Source organism: Equus caballus, chromosome 20 (genome assembly GCF_041296265.1).
Source record: "Equus caballus isolate H_3958 breed thoroughbred chromosome 20, TB-T2T, whole genome shotgun sequence".
NCBI lineage: Eukaryota > Metazoa > Chordata > Mammalia > Perissodactyla > Equidae > Equus > Equus caballus.
Window position 1 is genome coordinate 8,674,754 of NC_091703.1, and position 16,907 is coordinate 8,691,660.

Sequence of the window (16,907 nt, forward strand, 5' to 3'; positions counted from 1 at the left end):
AAGAGGAACTCTCGTTCACTGCTGGTGGAAATGCAAAATAATACAGCTACTTTGGAAGACAGTTTGGCAGTTTCTTACAAAACTAAACATACTCTTACCATACGATCCAGCAATTGTGCTCCTTGGTATTTACCCAAAGGAGGTAAAAACTTAAGTCCACACAAAACCCTGCATATGGGTGTTTGCTGCAGCTTTATTCATAATTGCCACAACTCAGAAGCAACCAAGATGTCCTTCAGTAGGAGAATGGATAAATAAACTGTGGTACATCCAGACGATGGAATATTATTCAGTGCTAAAAAGAAATGAGCTATCAAGTCATGAAAACAAATAAAGGAAACTTCAGCACACACTACTAGGTGAAAGAAACCAATCTGAAAAGGCTATGTACTGTAGGATCCCAACTATATGACATTCTGAGAAGGAAAACTATGGAGACATGAAAGGATCAGTGGCTGCAGGTAGGGGAGGGATGAACAGGCAGCAGAGAAGACTTCTGGAGACGTGAACTGCTCTGTATGATCTATGACCATGGACACGCATCATTATATATCTCTTCAGCCCCTAGAATGCACAGCACCCAGAGTGGACCCACATGTAAACCATGGACTTTGGGCAATGAAGATGTGCCAGTGCGTGTTCATCAATTGTAACACATGTACCATTCTCGTGGGGGGTATTGATAGCCAGGGAGGCTGTGCGTGTGTGGGGGCAGGGGGTATGTGGGAAATCTGTGTACCCTCCCCTCAATTTTGCTGTGAACCTAAAACTGCTCTAAAAAATTCTCTTAATAATAATTTTTAAAAAGGAAATGGAAAAATAATCTTATGCATAATAAAGAACAAAAAATATCTTTGAATAAATGTAACAAGAAACACATAAAACTTAAGTAAACTATAGAATTTTGTTAAAAGACAGACAACAGAATGATCCTGGATGGAAAAACAATGAAATAACATACAGCTTCCAAAATTAGTGTAGTGGTTTATTAAGAATTCCAATTAGTACGCACCTAACACAGGAGCACCAAAATTCGTGAAGAAACTGTTAACAAAACTAAAAGGAGACAGCAACAGCAATACAATAATAGTAGGGAACCTCAACACCCCATTAACACCAATGAACAGATCATCCAGACAGAAAATCAACAAGGAAATTATAGAATTAAATGAAAAATTAGATCAGATGGACCTAATAGATATATATAGGACACTTCATCCAAAAAATCAGGTTACACATTCTTCTCAAGCGCACATCGAACATTCTCAAGGATAGACCATATCTTGGGAAACAAAGCAAGCATCAATAAGTTCAAGAGGCTTCAAATAATATCAAGCACCTTTTCTGATCACAATGCTGTGAAACTAGAAATCAACTACAAGAATAAAGCTGGGAAAGGGCCAAAAATGTGGAGACTAAACAACATGCTACTGAACAAACAATGGATTATTGAAGAAATTAAAGAAGAAATCAAATATAATCAGGAGGCAAATGAAAATGAAAACACACCGTACCAAATTATCTGGGATGCAGCAAAGGCAGTCCTAAGAGGAAAATTCATTGCAATACAGGCTCACCTCAATAAGCGAGAAAAATCTTACATAAACAACCTCAAATGACACCTAACAGAATTAGAAAAAAAAGAACAAACAAAGCCCAAAGTCAGTAGAAGGAGGGAAATAATAAGAATTAGAGCAGAAATAAATGATATTGAAACAAAAAAGACAGTAGAAAGGATCAATGAAACAAAGAATTGGTTCTTCGAAAAAATTAACAAAATCGACAAACCCTTAGCCAGACTCATTAAAAAAAAAAGAGAGCAGTCTCAAATAAATAAAACTAGAACCAAGAGAGGAGAAATCACAACAGATACCGAAGAAATACAAAGGATCATAAGAGAATACTATGAAAAACTATATGCCAACAAATTGAACAACCTAGAAGAAATGGATAAATTCCTAGACTCATACAACTTCCCCAAACTGAATCAGGAAGAAATAGAGAATCTGAATAGACCAATCACAAGTAAATAAATAGAAACAGTAATCAAAAACCTCCCCAAAAATAAGAGTCCAGGACCAGATGGCTTCTCTAGAGAATTCTACCAAACATTCAAAGAAGATTTAATACCTATCCTTCTCAAACTGTTCCAGAAAATAGAGGAAGATGGAGCACTCCCTAATACATTCTATGAAGCCAACATCACCCTGATCCCCAAACCTGACTAGGACAACACAAAGAAGGAAAACTACAGGCCAATATCACTGATGAACATAGATGGAAAAATCCTCAACAAAATTTTGGCAAACCAAATACAGCAATATATCAAAAAGATTATACACCATGATCAAGTGGGATTTATACCAGGGACACAGGGATGGTTCAACATCTGCAAGTCAATCAATGTGATTCACTACGTTAACAACATGAGAAACAAAAACCACATGATCATCTCAATAGATGTAGAGAAAGCATTCGACAAGATCCAACATCCATTTATGATAAAAACCCTCAGTAAAATAGATATAGAAGGAAAGTACCTCAACATAATAAAGGCCATATATGACAAACCCACAGCCAACATCATACTCAATGGACAAAAACTGAAACCCATCCCTCTCAGAACAGGAACAAGACAAGGCTGCCCACTTTCACCACTCTTATTCAACATAGTCCTGGAGGTGTTGGCCAGAGCTATTCAGCAGGAAAAAGAAATAAAAGGAATCCAAATAGGCAATGAAGAAGTAAAACTCTCACTGTTTGCAGATGACATGATCTTATATATAGAAAACCCCAAAAAATCCATAGAAAAACTATTAGAAACAATCGACAACTACAGCAAAGTTGCAGGGTATAAAATCAACATACATAAATCGGTAGCATTTCTATATGCTAACAACGAACTAACAGAAAAAGATCTCAAGAACTCAATCCCATTCACGATCACAACAAAAAGAATAAAATACCTTGGGATAAATTTAACCAAGGAAGTGAAAGATCTATACAATGAAAACTACAAGACCTTCTTGAAAGAAATCGACAATGACATAAAGAGATGGCAAGACATTCCATGCACATGGATTGGAAGAATAAACATAGTTAAAATGTCCATACTACCTAAAGCAATCTACAGATTCAACGCTATCCCAATCAGAATTCCAATGTTATTCTTTACAGAAATTGAACAAAGAATCCAAAAATTCATATGGGGCAACAAAAGACCCCGAATTGCTAAAGCAATCCTGAGAAAGAAGAATAAAGCTGGAGGCATCACAATCTCTGACTTCAAAACATACTACAAAGCCACAGTAATCAAAACAGCATGGTACTGGTACAAAAACAGATGCACAGATCAATGGAACAGAATTGAAAGCCCAGAGATAAAACCACACATCTATGGACAGCTAATCTTCAACAAAGGAGCTGAGGGCCTACAATGGAGGAAAGAAAGTCTCTTCAACAAATGGTGCTGGGAAAACTGGACAGCCACATGTAAAAGAATGAAAATCAACCATTCTTTTTCACCATTTACTAAAGTAAACTCAAAATGGATCAAAGACCTAAAGATTAGGCCTGAAACAATAAGTCTTTGAGAAGAGAATATCGGCAGCACACTCTTTGACATCAGCTTCAAAAGAATCTTTTAGGACACCATAACCCCTCACATGAGGGAAACAATAGAAAGAATAAACAAATGGGACTTCATCAGGCTAAAGAGCTTCTTCAAGGCAAGGGAAAACAGGATTGAAACAAAAAAACAGCCCACTAATGGGGAAAAAATATTCACAAGTTATTTATCCAACAAAGGGTTAATCTCCATAATATGCAAAGAACTCACACAACTCAACAATAAAAAATCAAATAACCCAATTACAAAATGGGCAGGGGACATGAACAGACATTTCTCCAAAGAAGATATACAGATGGCCAATAGACACATGAAAAGACGCTCATCATCACTAATCATCAGGGAAATGCAAATCAAAACTACACTAAGATATCACCTTACACCTGTTAGAATGGCAAAAATATCCAAAACCAAGAGTGACAAATGTCGGAGAGTCTGTGGAGAAAAGAGAACCCTCATACACTGTTGGTGGGAATGCAAACTAGTGCAGCCACTATGGAAAACAGTATGGAGATTCCTCAAAAAGTTAAGAATAGAAATACCTTATGACCCAGCCATCCCACTACTGGGTATATATCCTAAGAACCTGAAATCAGCAATTCCAGAAGTTCCATGCACCCCTATCTTCATTGCAGCATTATTCACAATAGCCAAGTCATGGAACCAACCTAAATGCCCAGCAACTGATGATTGGATAAAGAAGTTGTGGTATATATATACAGTGGAATACTACTCAGCCATAAAAAAGGACAAAGTTGTCCCATTCACAACAACATGGATAGACCTTGAGAGTATCATGTTGAGTGAAATAAGCCAGACAGAGAAAGACGAATTCTGTATGACTCCACTCATAGGTGGTAGTTAACATATGGACAAAGAGAACTGATCGGTGGTTGCCAGGGGAAAGGGGGGTGGGGGGAGGGCACTAGGGGTGAAGTGATGTACCTACAACATGACTAATAATAATGTACAACTGTAATTTCACAAGGATGTTAACTTTTATAACCTTAATTTTAAAAAAAAGAATTCCAATTAGAGCAACAGGAAAATGTTTACATGCTAAATAAAATAATCTTAACGTTTCCATGGAAGAATAAATATATAAAGATTGCCAAAAAAGTATTAAAACGAAAATGGTGAAGGAGCTTGCTCCTCCATGTATGAAGACTAATGATCAATGCCATTACAAACTCCACGGAACTGGGATGGGAACAGACAAGCAGATCACGAAAGAGAACACAGAGCCCAGAAGAGGATCCAAGGGCATGGAAGAACACACTCTATGCTGAAAGAAGCACGTCAGTTCAAGGCGAGCGATGGACTCTTTCATAAATCATGTCGGCGTAACTGCAAAGCACTGCAAAACCATTGAAGTAGCTCCCCTTTCTCCATACCACACTAAAAAATAAATTCCAAGAGAGATTAAGAGTTTTAATGTCAAAAATAAGCAATAAAAGCTTTAGAATAAAATATTAGAAAAAAATATTTGCTTGAGATAGAGAAGATATTAAACAAAACAAAAATCTCAGAATCCAAAAAACGAAAGATTGAGAGATTTAACTACAAGAAAATTTTACCATGGTGTCTGCATGACAAAAGACACCACTAAGTCATCAAATGAGCAATAAACTGGAAGAAAATATCTGTATCATTATGACAGCCTTAGGGTTAATAACCTCAATATTTTTTAATCCTATAAATTAATAACAAAAAGAGGAACAACCTAAAAATATATGAGAAATAATGTATAGACCGGCAATTCACAAAAAAGGAAATGCAAATGACCGATAAGTTTATGAAAAATTGGTCAATTTCACTACTGATCAGAGAATCAGAAATTAAAACAATAATGAGATATCTTTGACAAAAAGTTGGAACACGGACAGTGTCCAGTCTTTGTGAGAATGTAGAGAAATGGACTCCCTCACACACTGGTGGCAGTGTGATTTGCTCCATTTTTTGTAAATTAAACGGTTTCAGAGGCTGGCCCCGTGGCTGAGTGGTTAAGTTCGTGCGCTCCACTGCAGGTGGCCCAGTGTTTCGTTGGTTCGAATCCTGGGCACGGACATAGCACTGCTCATCAAACCACACTGAGGCAGCGTCCCACATGCCACAACTAGAAGGACCCACAACGAAGAACATACAACTATGTACTGGGGGGCTCTGGGGAGAAAAAGGAAAAATTTTAAAAATTTAAAAAACAGTTTCAGCGTACATTAAAATTAAAAGGAGGCATACCAGCCGTCCCACTGCAAGTTACCTATTCTACAGAAGTAAAAGCTTCAGTACTTATATACACAGGATTTCAGCTAAGTATTATTTATAATGGTCAAAAAACTAAAAACAATTGGAAAGTCTATCCATAGGATTGAATAAATTATAGCAATTTTGTGTGTATATTATGGAGCTCAAATGATTTCAGTCTTACTACATTGATCTGGGAAGATATCCATGATATATTGTTAAGTAAAAAACAGATTGCAAAATAATAGATACAATACAATTCCACTTCGTTAATATAAAGCAATCTGACATACGATTTGCGTTTCTATAAAATAGGGAAACAAAAGGATTCACATCCAATTCTGTGATGATGGGGAGAAGCCGGAAGGAAGGGAGAGGATTAAGTTTTTCCTTTATGCTGTTCTGTATTGTTTAAAATTGTTTCAATCAACACGTGGTACTTTTATAATAATAAAAAAATCGTAAAAGGCGGAGAGAATTGTGCACCAGGTAGAAAGAGGACTGCACGTTTTTTACATCCGGGAAGCAGAGCCGCGGTGCTTGGCAGAGGGAGCCTCCTCCCCAGCTGCCCCCGCAGGGAGAGGGAGGGAAGGAAAGCCGGTAAGTTGCTCGGGCCTCTGATGTAGAGGACAGTGAAGCTTGCTGCCTGTGTGGGGTCATTAGTCAGTGTCCTATGGCATGACACAGCACCAGGCCACCAGCCCAAACACACAACCAACGCCTCCCTGGGTCTGCAGGGCGGGAGGGAGATCCGCAGCCAGCACCTGAGACCCTGTTCTTCCCTCCCGACGTCACACCATGCGTCCCGTGCCTTTCATCCCTGGGTCTACCTTTCCCTTAATTTTCCCCTTTAAAGAAAAATTAAATCTTAGGCTCTTATAAACAACCCCCAATAAACTCCAACTTGTGTTATGAAATTCCTTTTAAGAAATAAATAATTAAAATGCTGAGACTGGGTGACATTTTGCTTACTCAAAGCTGAGCGGTGGTTAATGGCCTTCGGCCTATCCTTGGTTTCCGTTTCTGAGGACTCGCCTCAGAGGTTAACCTGCTACAAACTTGGCTACTCATAAACTAAGGAGGGAGCTCAGAATGCACAACAGCACTCACTTTTTAAAAACTAATTTTTTGCTATTGCAATTGACCTCATCCATGTGATTATTAATTTGTTGAATTTAAATTGAAGGAAATTTGAGACTTGCACACAGAGACAAGCCTTTTATGAAGACTCCCATCTGGGAAGCAGATTTATGAGGCCTTTTGAGACCCAGAATCACTTTAGCATGAAGAAGCACCAGGCAGGCCACCCCCACCCCCCTCCTAAACTGAGAGTGTGGGGCTCCGGGAACCTGAAATGCAGAAAGATACCCAGATGGGAGGGTTCCTGAGCCGTTATGGTTGAGACCTGAATGAAGTTAACTTTTTAGAGTGAGTGGAATAGAACAGAGCTATTCTTTGAGGGCCGATTTTTTTTAAATGACTTCTCAACCAGGTGGCTGCTTGGGGCTTTGGAAGCTCAACATGAAATACAGGGAAGGAAGTGACAGCGTGATGGAGCAGAGCAGCTGTCAGCATCAAGTGAACACATGCAGAATGTTATAAAGGAGTAGAAGAGCCAGGAGCCCCAGCATCGGGCTGGAGGGGGTGGCTCCTCCCTCCACAGCCTCCCCTGCAAACCACATGTTGGCAAGTAAACAGAAAGATGGACGGCTCAATGTGCACTGAAATAGGATTAAAAGTGGCAATTTAATAGCAAGATTCAAGGAGGAAGCAAAGTAGCTTTTCCACGAGTTTGTTGTCAGAAACATCTTTCCATCATTTTTGCTCGGCTTTACAATACAGTATTGAAAGAGGACTCCAAAACACTATTCCGGGAAACTGGAAAGTGTTTTAATTCTCAGTGCTAAAGATGACACAGGATAAGCAGTCAACATTGAAAGTGGAGGCTTGGACAGAAACAACAGGGCCCTCATCCATAAGCTAAAAGTGACAGCAGCACTATTGACAACAGCCAAAAAGTGGAAAAACCTGAGCGTCCATCAACTTATAAGTGGATAAACAAAACATGATGTATATGTACAAACGGAGTAGTATGCAGCCTTAACAAGGAAGGAAATGCTGACACATTCTACAACATGGATGAACCTTGAGGATATCATGCTCAGTGAAAGAAGCCAGTCACAAAAGGACAAGTACTATACGATTGCACGAACACGTGGTTCCTAGAGTAGTCACATTCACAGAGACAGAAAGTAGAATGGTGATGCCAGGGGCCGGGGGGAGGGGGTAATGGGCAGTTAATGTTTAATGGGGACAGAGCTGCAGTTTGGGAAGATGAAAAAGTTCTGGAGATGGATGGAAGTGATGGTTGCATAACAACGTGAACGTACTTAATGTCACTGAGGCGTATACTTAAATACGGTTAAAATGGTAAATTTTATGTTATGTATATTTTAGAACAATAAAAAAGAAAGCAGGCAAGGCCACATTTTTCATGAATTCAACAAGTACTACTTGAGCATCTACTCCATGCTAAGGATGTGTGCGAGCAAAGCCGTACACTGAGAAAACAAGATTAATCATCCAGCTCAGGTTTGGCTCACAGGCTGCCAAACATCTCAATGAGAGCATAAGAAACTAAGTACATGCAACCACTTCACTATTTCCATCCCAAAGTTTGCAGTCCTGAAGCCAGATTACGTATTGTACAAATCTGATTGGCTTCTACGCTAAGTTAATTTCCCAACTCCCATCATTTTTGCCTGTGGCCAAAAATATGTTTGCACATAATTGATTCAAATGTTTTCAGGATAGCAAGCTCATTCTGTATTAAATACAGCCTTTGACCCCAAGAACCTTCAGAAGACACGGGTCTATTGCTCTTTAAGCCCTCCCACTTCAGTCTGAGAGAATGGACCAGGGCAAGATAAGCTTCCTGCAGATGAGAGAGAAGCATCAAGAGACTGAGAAGGTAAGACTCAGGGAGGGTCAACAGTAAAGTGAAAACTAAATCTGGTTCTCTGTAAGTTTCAGTTCATGAAACGGTATATGGCAGTGTGTGGTAGTGAGAAAAATTAGACAGAAGAGCATTTTAATCCTAACTCTGCCATGGAATTCATTCTGTGATCTTGGGCTGTCGGTTTCTGGACCCTGTACTCTCAGACTTCAAGTGAGGGAGAGAATTGCGATTTCATAGGGCAGAGTTCTCAACAGGAGCGGTCTGTCGGGTGGGGGTGAGGCTGCATTCTCCCCATCTCCACCCCTTCGCAGAGCCCTGCTGGGGTGACACAACCTGCAGCTGACACAACCACCATACTTTTCAATCGCCCCGGTAATTATAACACACCCTGCATCCAACAGTGGGTCACTATCATTGCAACTTTGGGAGGATCTGATAAGGAAAAACGTTGCCTGCATCTGGCAGAATACCTAATAAGTAGTCAATATTATTAATCTTTGCTTCCTTCAGGTCTCTAAACACAGGGCTTTTGAGCGAAGTCACTTCTGGTCAGGGTCTATAATTCTTTTCGCCTCCCATCAAATCTCTCCCTTCACGATTCCTACATACAACACATGTAAACGTGGGATGAAATGACCACAGATCTTGGGGAGGAAGGCCCTGGGGGCTTGTCCACTGACTCTTTTGCAGCCATAACTCATATTTCTTTGCACTCTTGGGTGAATTGCAAGTAAACCAAACTGTGAACATTTGTCCAATTAACTTGGGCAGAGCCTAAAGGTCATTTTTGTCTATCCTTGAATCTAGAACCAAGCGCAGGCCCTGTGGGGAGGAGAGCATGAAGAACCTGGGGAGACAACTTAGCATGAGGATGACAAGCACAAGCACAAATGTCAGCAAGACAGATTTAAATATTGGCTGGTCACTTGACAGAGGCATGACCTCAGTTAAGAACTTCTCTGGGTCTCCATTTCCTCATTTCTAAAACAGGAGAAAAAAAGACTCACAGAGTTTTGTGAAGATTAACTTGGGCAAAGCCTTAACACAAGGCTTAGCATATAGTAATTGCTCAGTAAGTAATAATGAATAATATGACACAGGAGCAAGACTCAGGCTTTCTGCTCACAGTAATCATACCTAACATTTACTGAACATTTGCTATGTGAAAGGTACTGTGCTAAAAGCTTTACATAGGGCAACTATCTCAAGCCTCACAGTAATTTCATGAGGTAAATTTTACCTTCTTTTCATAAATGGAAAAACCAAGGCTTGGAGAGATGGAATACCCTGCATAAGGCCATAGAGGGAGGAGCGAGCAGAGTGAGGCTTCGAAGCCAGTCTACAGTACGAGAAGCCACTATTGTGCTGCTGTTGTCCTCGCCTACGAAATGAGTATGTAAAGGGAACGCTCACATCACCTCCCCCACAAAGTGTGAGGGTCCACGGATATGATGGATACAGAAGGCGTAGCCTGTGGAAAGAGAGGGACAAATGCAATTATCAAAAGTCATGGACCCTGCTTGGAGAACCACCATCTAGACAAGGACACAAAAGACTACAACCCAGGGCAGGAAATGATTCACCATGACAGCAGTACCAATATGGGATAAAGAGACTTTTTTCTTTCCTTTTCTTTCTTTTTTTTTGGCAGGGGGGACGTGATTAGGTGTTCATGCTGCCCAGGTAGAAGACAGAAGGCCACATCAGTTGTTCCCCTCAAAGGGACTGTAAAAGAATACATTTGCTTTGACTTCTGTTCCCTTTAGCAGGAGGGGCTATATGAGAAATAGCTATAACATACACATATATTTTGTTCTTTTTGTATTTGCTTTGAATTATGTTTCATCCAGACAATTACGCATCCTGAGTGAGATGCCATTTACCTGCAGGACAGCAGGGAACTGAACAGGACTATCTCTTGAAGGCTCCTCCTGCTCCTTGAAGGAGGGGAGGGGGCAGCCCGGTGAACCGTAGGTCTGGCAGAGTCAGAGCCCAGGGCCTGTAAGCTATACAGTGTCAGAGAGAGGAGGGTCCTGAAAGACCCGCAGGTCCAACCCCCACTTCTGCCTCACACAAATGCCGACAGCCCCTGAGCAGAGAGCTGGCCAGTGACCCTTCAGCCTCTGCTGGAATATTCTCAGGGGACTCACCACCCATTGCCACCCCTCCTTATATCAGTATGCTATGACTTCTGACCACAAAACCTAATTAAACCCCTGGAGTAGGGCTCTCCTTGGGAGTGGCTTTAGGAATATGTTCATAGATAAGGTGCGTTTGCCAGCACCTAGGAGTTTATGAGGAAGAAGGGAATTCTCTTCATTTGAGAACAGGTCCCAACAGTGTGCGTTTTGTATAAAGTCCCCTTTTCCACACGGACATGGGGTTTTCGTGGGTTGCTGCAAGTGGGTCTGTCTGTACTTGTTCACTGTGGCCTTGGTCAGTCCAACTCTGTCCCTAGCCTGCCTATTCTCCTAGCTGAAGCTCGCAGACTCTTGCCTGCACTCCCCGCCTGGCTTTAGTAGTATCCAAGATTGGGACCGAACCCAGGCAAGAGGGGTTTATGGACCATTAGCCCAACCCTCTGACACTTATCATCTCCCACTACCTCATCCGACTCTGTCCAATATTTCCCCCAGCTGTGGTCTTGTGGGTTGCTCCAGATACCACACCCCTACCCTACGCTTCAGTTCTGGAAAATGAAATCTCATCTCATTCCTTTTGTCTGGAAATCCTAGAAATTTCTGGAAATCTGCTTAGTATCCCAGTTCTTCTCAAATACCTCTTGGACAGGGCTCTGCTGTGCTTTTGCAAGGTATAGGGCATGCTACTCTGAGGGCCTGCCATGCCCTCAGGCATCCCTGGACACCTGCTCTGCACTGTACCACCTGCCACCCCAGCCTCAGCTCATTGGAGCAGGTGTCAGACCTTACCCAAAAGTAGCCACCTATAAACCAGCCTAAAAGGTGGCTTGTGACCCCACCACCCTGCCCATTCTCAAACTAGGTCTTTATTCTTAAGGATTTCTAAATATAACACACATAGAATCAACTGGGAGTGGAGCAGTAACAGGAAGGAGAGGGCAATAAAATAATGGCCGTAAGCAGGAGCCATGAGGCGGCAGCGAGAAGAGAAAGTCTGAGGCAGCAGGAGAGCAGAGGCAGAGAGGGCAGAAGTGCCATCACAGTGGGAAATCAGTGCAGGGAGCCGGGCTCCCAGCCCCCTCCCCGTTTTTGAGGGGAGAACAACTGGTTGTAAAAGTAACACTAGACCTTGAACAGCCTTTCTGTTCTCCACAAGGCCTATGGGAGCATTTCCCACCTCCCTTCATTCTCTGGGTATCCCTCCACCAAACCCCATCACCCGGGCCAACCAACTTGGACTCCACTCTTCACCACCTGAATACCCGAACTAACTCAGCAAGGATCTCTTCCAGGGACCAGAGTCCACCCCTGAGCCACGTTCAGGCACCCCCATCCCCCTGTGTCTGCTGAGTCACGCCCAGGCCTGTCTTCGGGGCACAGCAGCCCATGGCCCTCACCAGCTCCCAGAAATAGCACAGGCCCCAGAATGGGAAGACCTGAGCTCAGCAGCTGTCCCAGCCTCTTCAGGCAAGTGCGTAAATTTCTCTGTGGTTATTTTCTCACCCATAAACTGAAAGGTCTCGTACCTGCTCCACATACTCACAGGGATGCTGGGAGGATCAAACGAGGTCAGGGAAGGGCAAGCTGTTTGGAAGAGCAGCAGTAGCATGCAAGGGGAAGGTGGTAGGACATTTATGATGACTTGCTATCTACCTGTCAGTGCCCCCACTCCATCCATGCTGACGTCGTGCTCCACGTGTCTCCTTCCCATCTTATCTTTCCTCCTGCCCTCTCTAGAGCTCCCATCTTGCACCTCAGATCCACAAGGCCCTGGTGTAGGCAAGCTCTTCTGTAGCCGCTTCCTTTGACAGGAGCCCCTGCTCCATCAGGGCGAACTCCAAAACCTTGTTATCATCTCACTGCATCCCTCTTTTTCTTCACTTTTACGGAAGCTGAACTTTCCCCAGAAAAATTTAATTTCCCTGGGGTCAGCACCATCACTCAGAGACCAGGCAACTTCTTCCACTTCCAATGGATTCAACAGGTATGTAAAAGGACGTGGGGTCAAACTTTGCCAATTTATACCACGTTGAATCCATCAAACTGTCACCTTTCTCCTCCTTTAAACTTTCACACCCTCTACTTCATCACTAAAAGGCACGTGAATCACCAGCCCTGGCTCTAACTGACCTCCTCGTCTTGCAGGGGCTCTGTGGCCAGGGAGTAGACCAGTGGTTCTCAAAGTGAGGCCCCTGGACCGGCAGCATCAGCATCACCTGAGATCTTGTTAGAGAAGCAGATTCTCAGGCCCTACCCCAGACCTCCTGAGTCAGAAACTCTGGGAGCGGGGCCCAGCTCTGTGTCACAGCCTGCAGGTGATTCTGCTGCTCGGGTTTGAGAACCACGGACCTAGATTACAAACTGTCTCATCTCCCCGACTGCAGGAAGTCCACCCATGCGCCTTTTCGGCTTCCATTCAGGGCACAGTTAGAGACACACCTCACTGGAACAGAAGGATCTGATCCCCTTCCGACTTGTGACGGCCAACAACAGCAGCTCTGCCCCTGCTCAGCCTCTTCCCCTATCCCTTTGCTGGTTTCCTATAACAGCACCTCCAGATACCTTCTTTCTCCCTAAGCTCCATCCCACTCACTCTCCCTTTCAGTCTTGCCCTCGAGAAGGCTGATGAGGGCCAGAAGAACGGCCTCCACACTTGGAGTCAGAAGACCCGGGCTCACCGCTTACTGGTGTGTGATCTGAGGAAATGGTTAAGTGAGCAGCAGTGAAGTGACTGGCCCAGTACTCAAAAAGATCACCAAACGTCGCCGCCCAGGGCCATGCTCTGCTCCTCCATTTCCCCATCTGCGTAATCAGGATGGGAAGACCTACCTCATATGGGCCACATCACAAGTCATATGCAAAACAAAATGGTCGACATGAAAGCGCTTGGTAAACTTGAAGCCTTACTAATCAAGTGTGGTCCAGCAGCAGCAACATCCCCTGGGAGGGTGTGAGAAATGCAGACTCCCAGGCCCTCCCCAGCCCTGCTGAATCAGAACCTGTATTTTAGCAAGACCCCCAGGAGGTTCATCTTCACTTTAGAGTTGAGGAAGTGTGATTGAAAGAACCAGGAAAACACAAGATTTTATTTAAGTATTACCATCTTCAAGTTTCTCTGTCAGCCTTCTCTTCCTCTCAACAGAACGCTCTTCCCCACCTCCAGAAGAAACCCTGGCCCCTTTCCTAAGTCTGAGGCAGTCGTCCCTAACCAGCTGGCAGGTTAGAACCACCTGGGCCAACCCCAGGCCAATTCAATTAGGCTATCTTGGAAAAGGGTCCAAGATCAGTATGTTTTTAAATTCCCCAGGTGACTCTAATGTGGGCCCAGCGGCGGACACTCGACAAGCCAACCACCCTGCAGTTCCATCACCTCCATTCTAGTGCCTCCTGGGGAACTTAGCTGCCACACTGTTTGCCTCATCTCTCTCTCGACCTGTCCCTCTCTGCCTCTCCACTCCCTGCCCCAACCTTATCCACTGATCTCCCGTTCCCATCCCCGTCCCCTAGCCTGCTTCTCCTTTTGGCTCCCATCACTGTGCCCTGTGGCTTTCGCTTGACCAGAGTTCAATAAATGTTCATTGATGTGGACTTTTGACCTTCCACATATACAAAGCCCTCCACCTGGACGCCAAATCGTCCCTGGGTCTCATCCTCCCTCCAACCTGTCCCGCTTTCTTTCCTTGAAGATCCACAGGCAACTGGATCTCCATTTCCTCAACAGGCTGACACCCTGCTCTCTAAGGCAGAAAGCCTCTCCCACCATCTCTCTGAGGCAGTCACACCACCACCTTCAGACTCTGCTCAATGCTGGAGAACTCAGATAAAAGGCGCTTTGTTGTTAATTGCTATTAGGTAAACAAGAGAGGATTCCTGAAGGGACCTCCAGCATCCATGAGACAATAGATCAAAGAGGAGCCCAAATATGCCACAGGAGGCCAAAGAAGCAAGAAAGGGTTGGTTGTGCCCCACCTGGGAAACACCTGCCCTAAGACTGGGCATCTGAGGGATCTTGCCCCTTCCATGGCAAATGAGCTGGAAGGGAGTTCCGCCTGGACCTGAAGCAGAGGCCAGACAGTAACAGAAGAACATACATACTCCATAAGGAAACATAGAGAAAAGCCCACGGGCCGGCCCCTGTAGCTGAACAAAGGAATCAGGAACTCTTGCTCTAGGCATCATTGGGGAGCTTGGATAAGCTGCCCTGTGCCACACCCTCACACACACATACCTGCAGGATGCAGGTGTTGTTGAATTCTAGAAGCCAGACTTGAAAGTAAGTCATTGCCCACTACTTATTTCAATCATTTTCTCGTCAAATATGTGATCGATGCCTTTTCCCTGCTGGGCAAGAGAATCACAGCACAGCCCCTGACCTGAGGACGCCAAAGTCTAAAGGGGAAGGACAAAACATAACCCGATTACCAAGTGCTGCCAGTGGCTTAACACACAAAAAAAACTAATCAGTGTTATGGGACACAGGGGAGGGACCCACCTGTGGTGCCAGGAGATAAGATGAAGTTTTGTATGGTCCGGAGACCACCAAGAGCTCTGAAGATGAAAGCAGGGGCTCACCAGGACTCCCGCCTTAGGAAATGTGATCCCTTTTACCTCTTCCCCCCCCCACCCCCCCACCCCCCACCTTCTCCACACAGTTAATTGCCGGAAATTAGGAAATCAAAGACCATCATTTTAAGGCTTCTCATCAGAATTGTGGAATGAGAGCCAGCCCTAATGGCCTAGTGGTTAAAGTTTGGCACACCCCACTTCAGCTGCTTGGGTTCAGTTCCCAGGCATGGAATCACCCAACTTGTCTGTCAGTAGCCATGCTGTGGCGGCAGCTCACACAGAGGGACTTACAACTAGAATATACAACTGTGTACTGGGGCTTTGGGGAGGGAAAAAAAGAGAGAGAGGAAGATTGGCAACAGATGTTAGCTCTGGGCAAATCTTCCCCAGCAAAAAATAAGAAGAATTGTGGAATGGTTGTCTAAAGAGTTTGTACTGATCCTACTGGAGAGAATGACAATGTTCATTTCCCCAAACCCTTCAAAACCTCAGGCACTGTCACTGAAGCAATGAGAATGTCACTCTGTTAGGTGCAAATGGAAACTAAGGGTTGTGTTGATTTATGTCTCCTCAATTACTACTAAAATTAAACATGTTTTCAAGTTTCATGGCATGAAATTCATCTTTAATTTGCTTCTTCCTTCTTTGTCCCCCACATCCAAAGCCATGTTGTTTTTCCTCTGATGGTGTCTCCTTACTTCGTTCCTGTCTCTGCATCTCTGATGTCCCCAGCCCAGTCCAAGCCCACAGCCACTCCCCTCTTTTCCTGGCCTGTCTCCCTGCCCACAGTCCTCCCCTCTGCAGTCCACTCCCGGCATCGTGCTTAACTTGCTAAACCATCACTCTCATCAGGTCACTCCCTCTATAAGAAGCTCAGAGGCTCCCAGTGGCCCAGCGATTGAGTCCTCTGCGAGCTTTCCAGGTTCTCCACAGAGAGGCCCCTCCCTGCCCTTCTGGCACCCTACCACCCCTCATCTCAGCTCAGCCCACTTCCTGTCCCTGACTCCCAGCCAACACTGCACTCCTTTGAGCTGTCACAACTCTGAACTCCTCACGGAACCTTTTCCTCGTTATTGGAGAGGAAATCGACAGCTGTCTTCCTACGATGCCATGTAGTTCGCCATTTGTGACTAAGAACCAGTTTCCTATAGAAACGTGTTAAATGTTGATAGGCTGCCCAACTGAAACAGCTGAAAACCAGAACAGAGCTGAATCACAGGGCTGGGTCCTTCCCACATTCAGGGTTCTGGGAGGTGTGTGGTGCTTCTAGAAACAGCACATCACATCAAAGAGACCACAGCTCAGTGAAATCCCTGCTCTACCACCCACTAGACTGTGACCTTGGGAGGTTACCTAACTCTGTAAACTT

At 44.0% G+C, this 16,907-nt stretch overlaps 2 long non-coding RNA genes across 3 annotated transcripts in view; one reads left to right on the forward strand and one right to left on the reverse strand.

Moving 5' to 3' along the window:
• LOC138919341 (uncharacterized) overlaps nucleotides 1–16,907 on the reverse strand; it is a 66,736-nt gene that overhangs the window by 40,559 nt on the left and 9,270 nt on the right. The gene's annotated exons all lie outside the window — the stretch shown is intronic.
• LOC138919338 (uncharacterized) lies at nucleotides 8,657–16,146 on the forward strand. The gene is made up of 2 exons (XR_011429465.1): nucleotides 8,657–8,843; nucleotides 9,639–16,146. It is a non-coding gene; the product is annotated as an uncharacterized lncRNA (long non-coding RNA).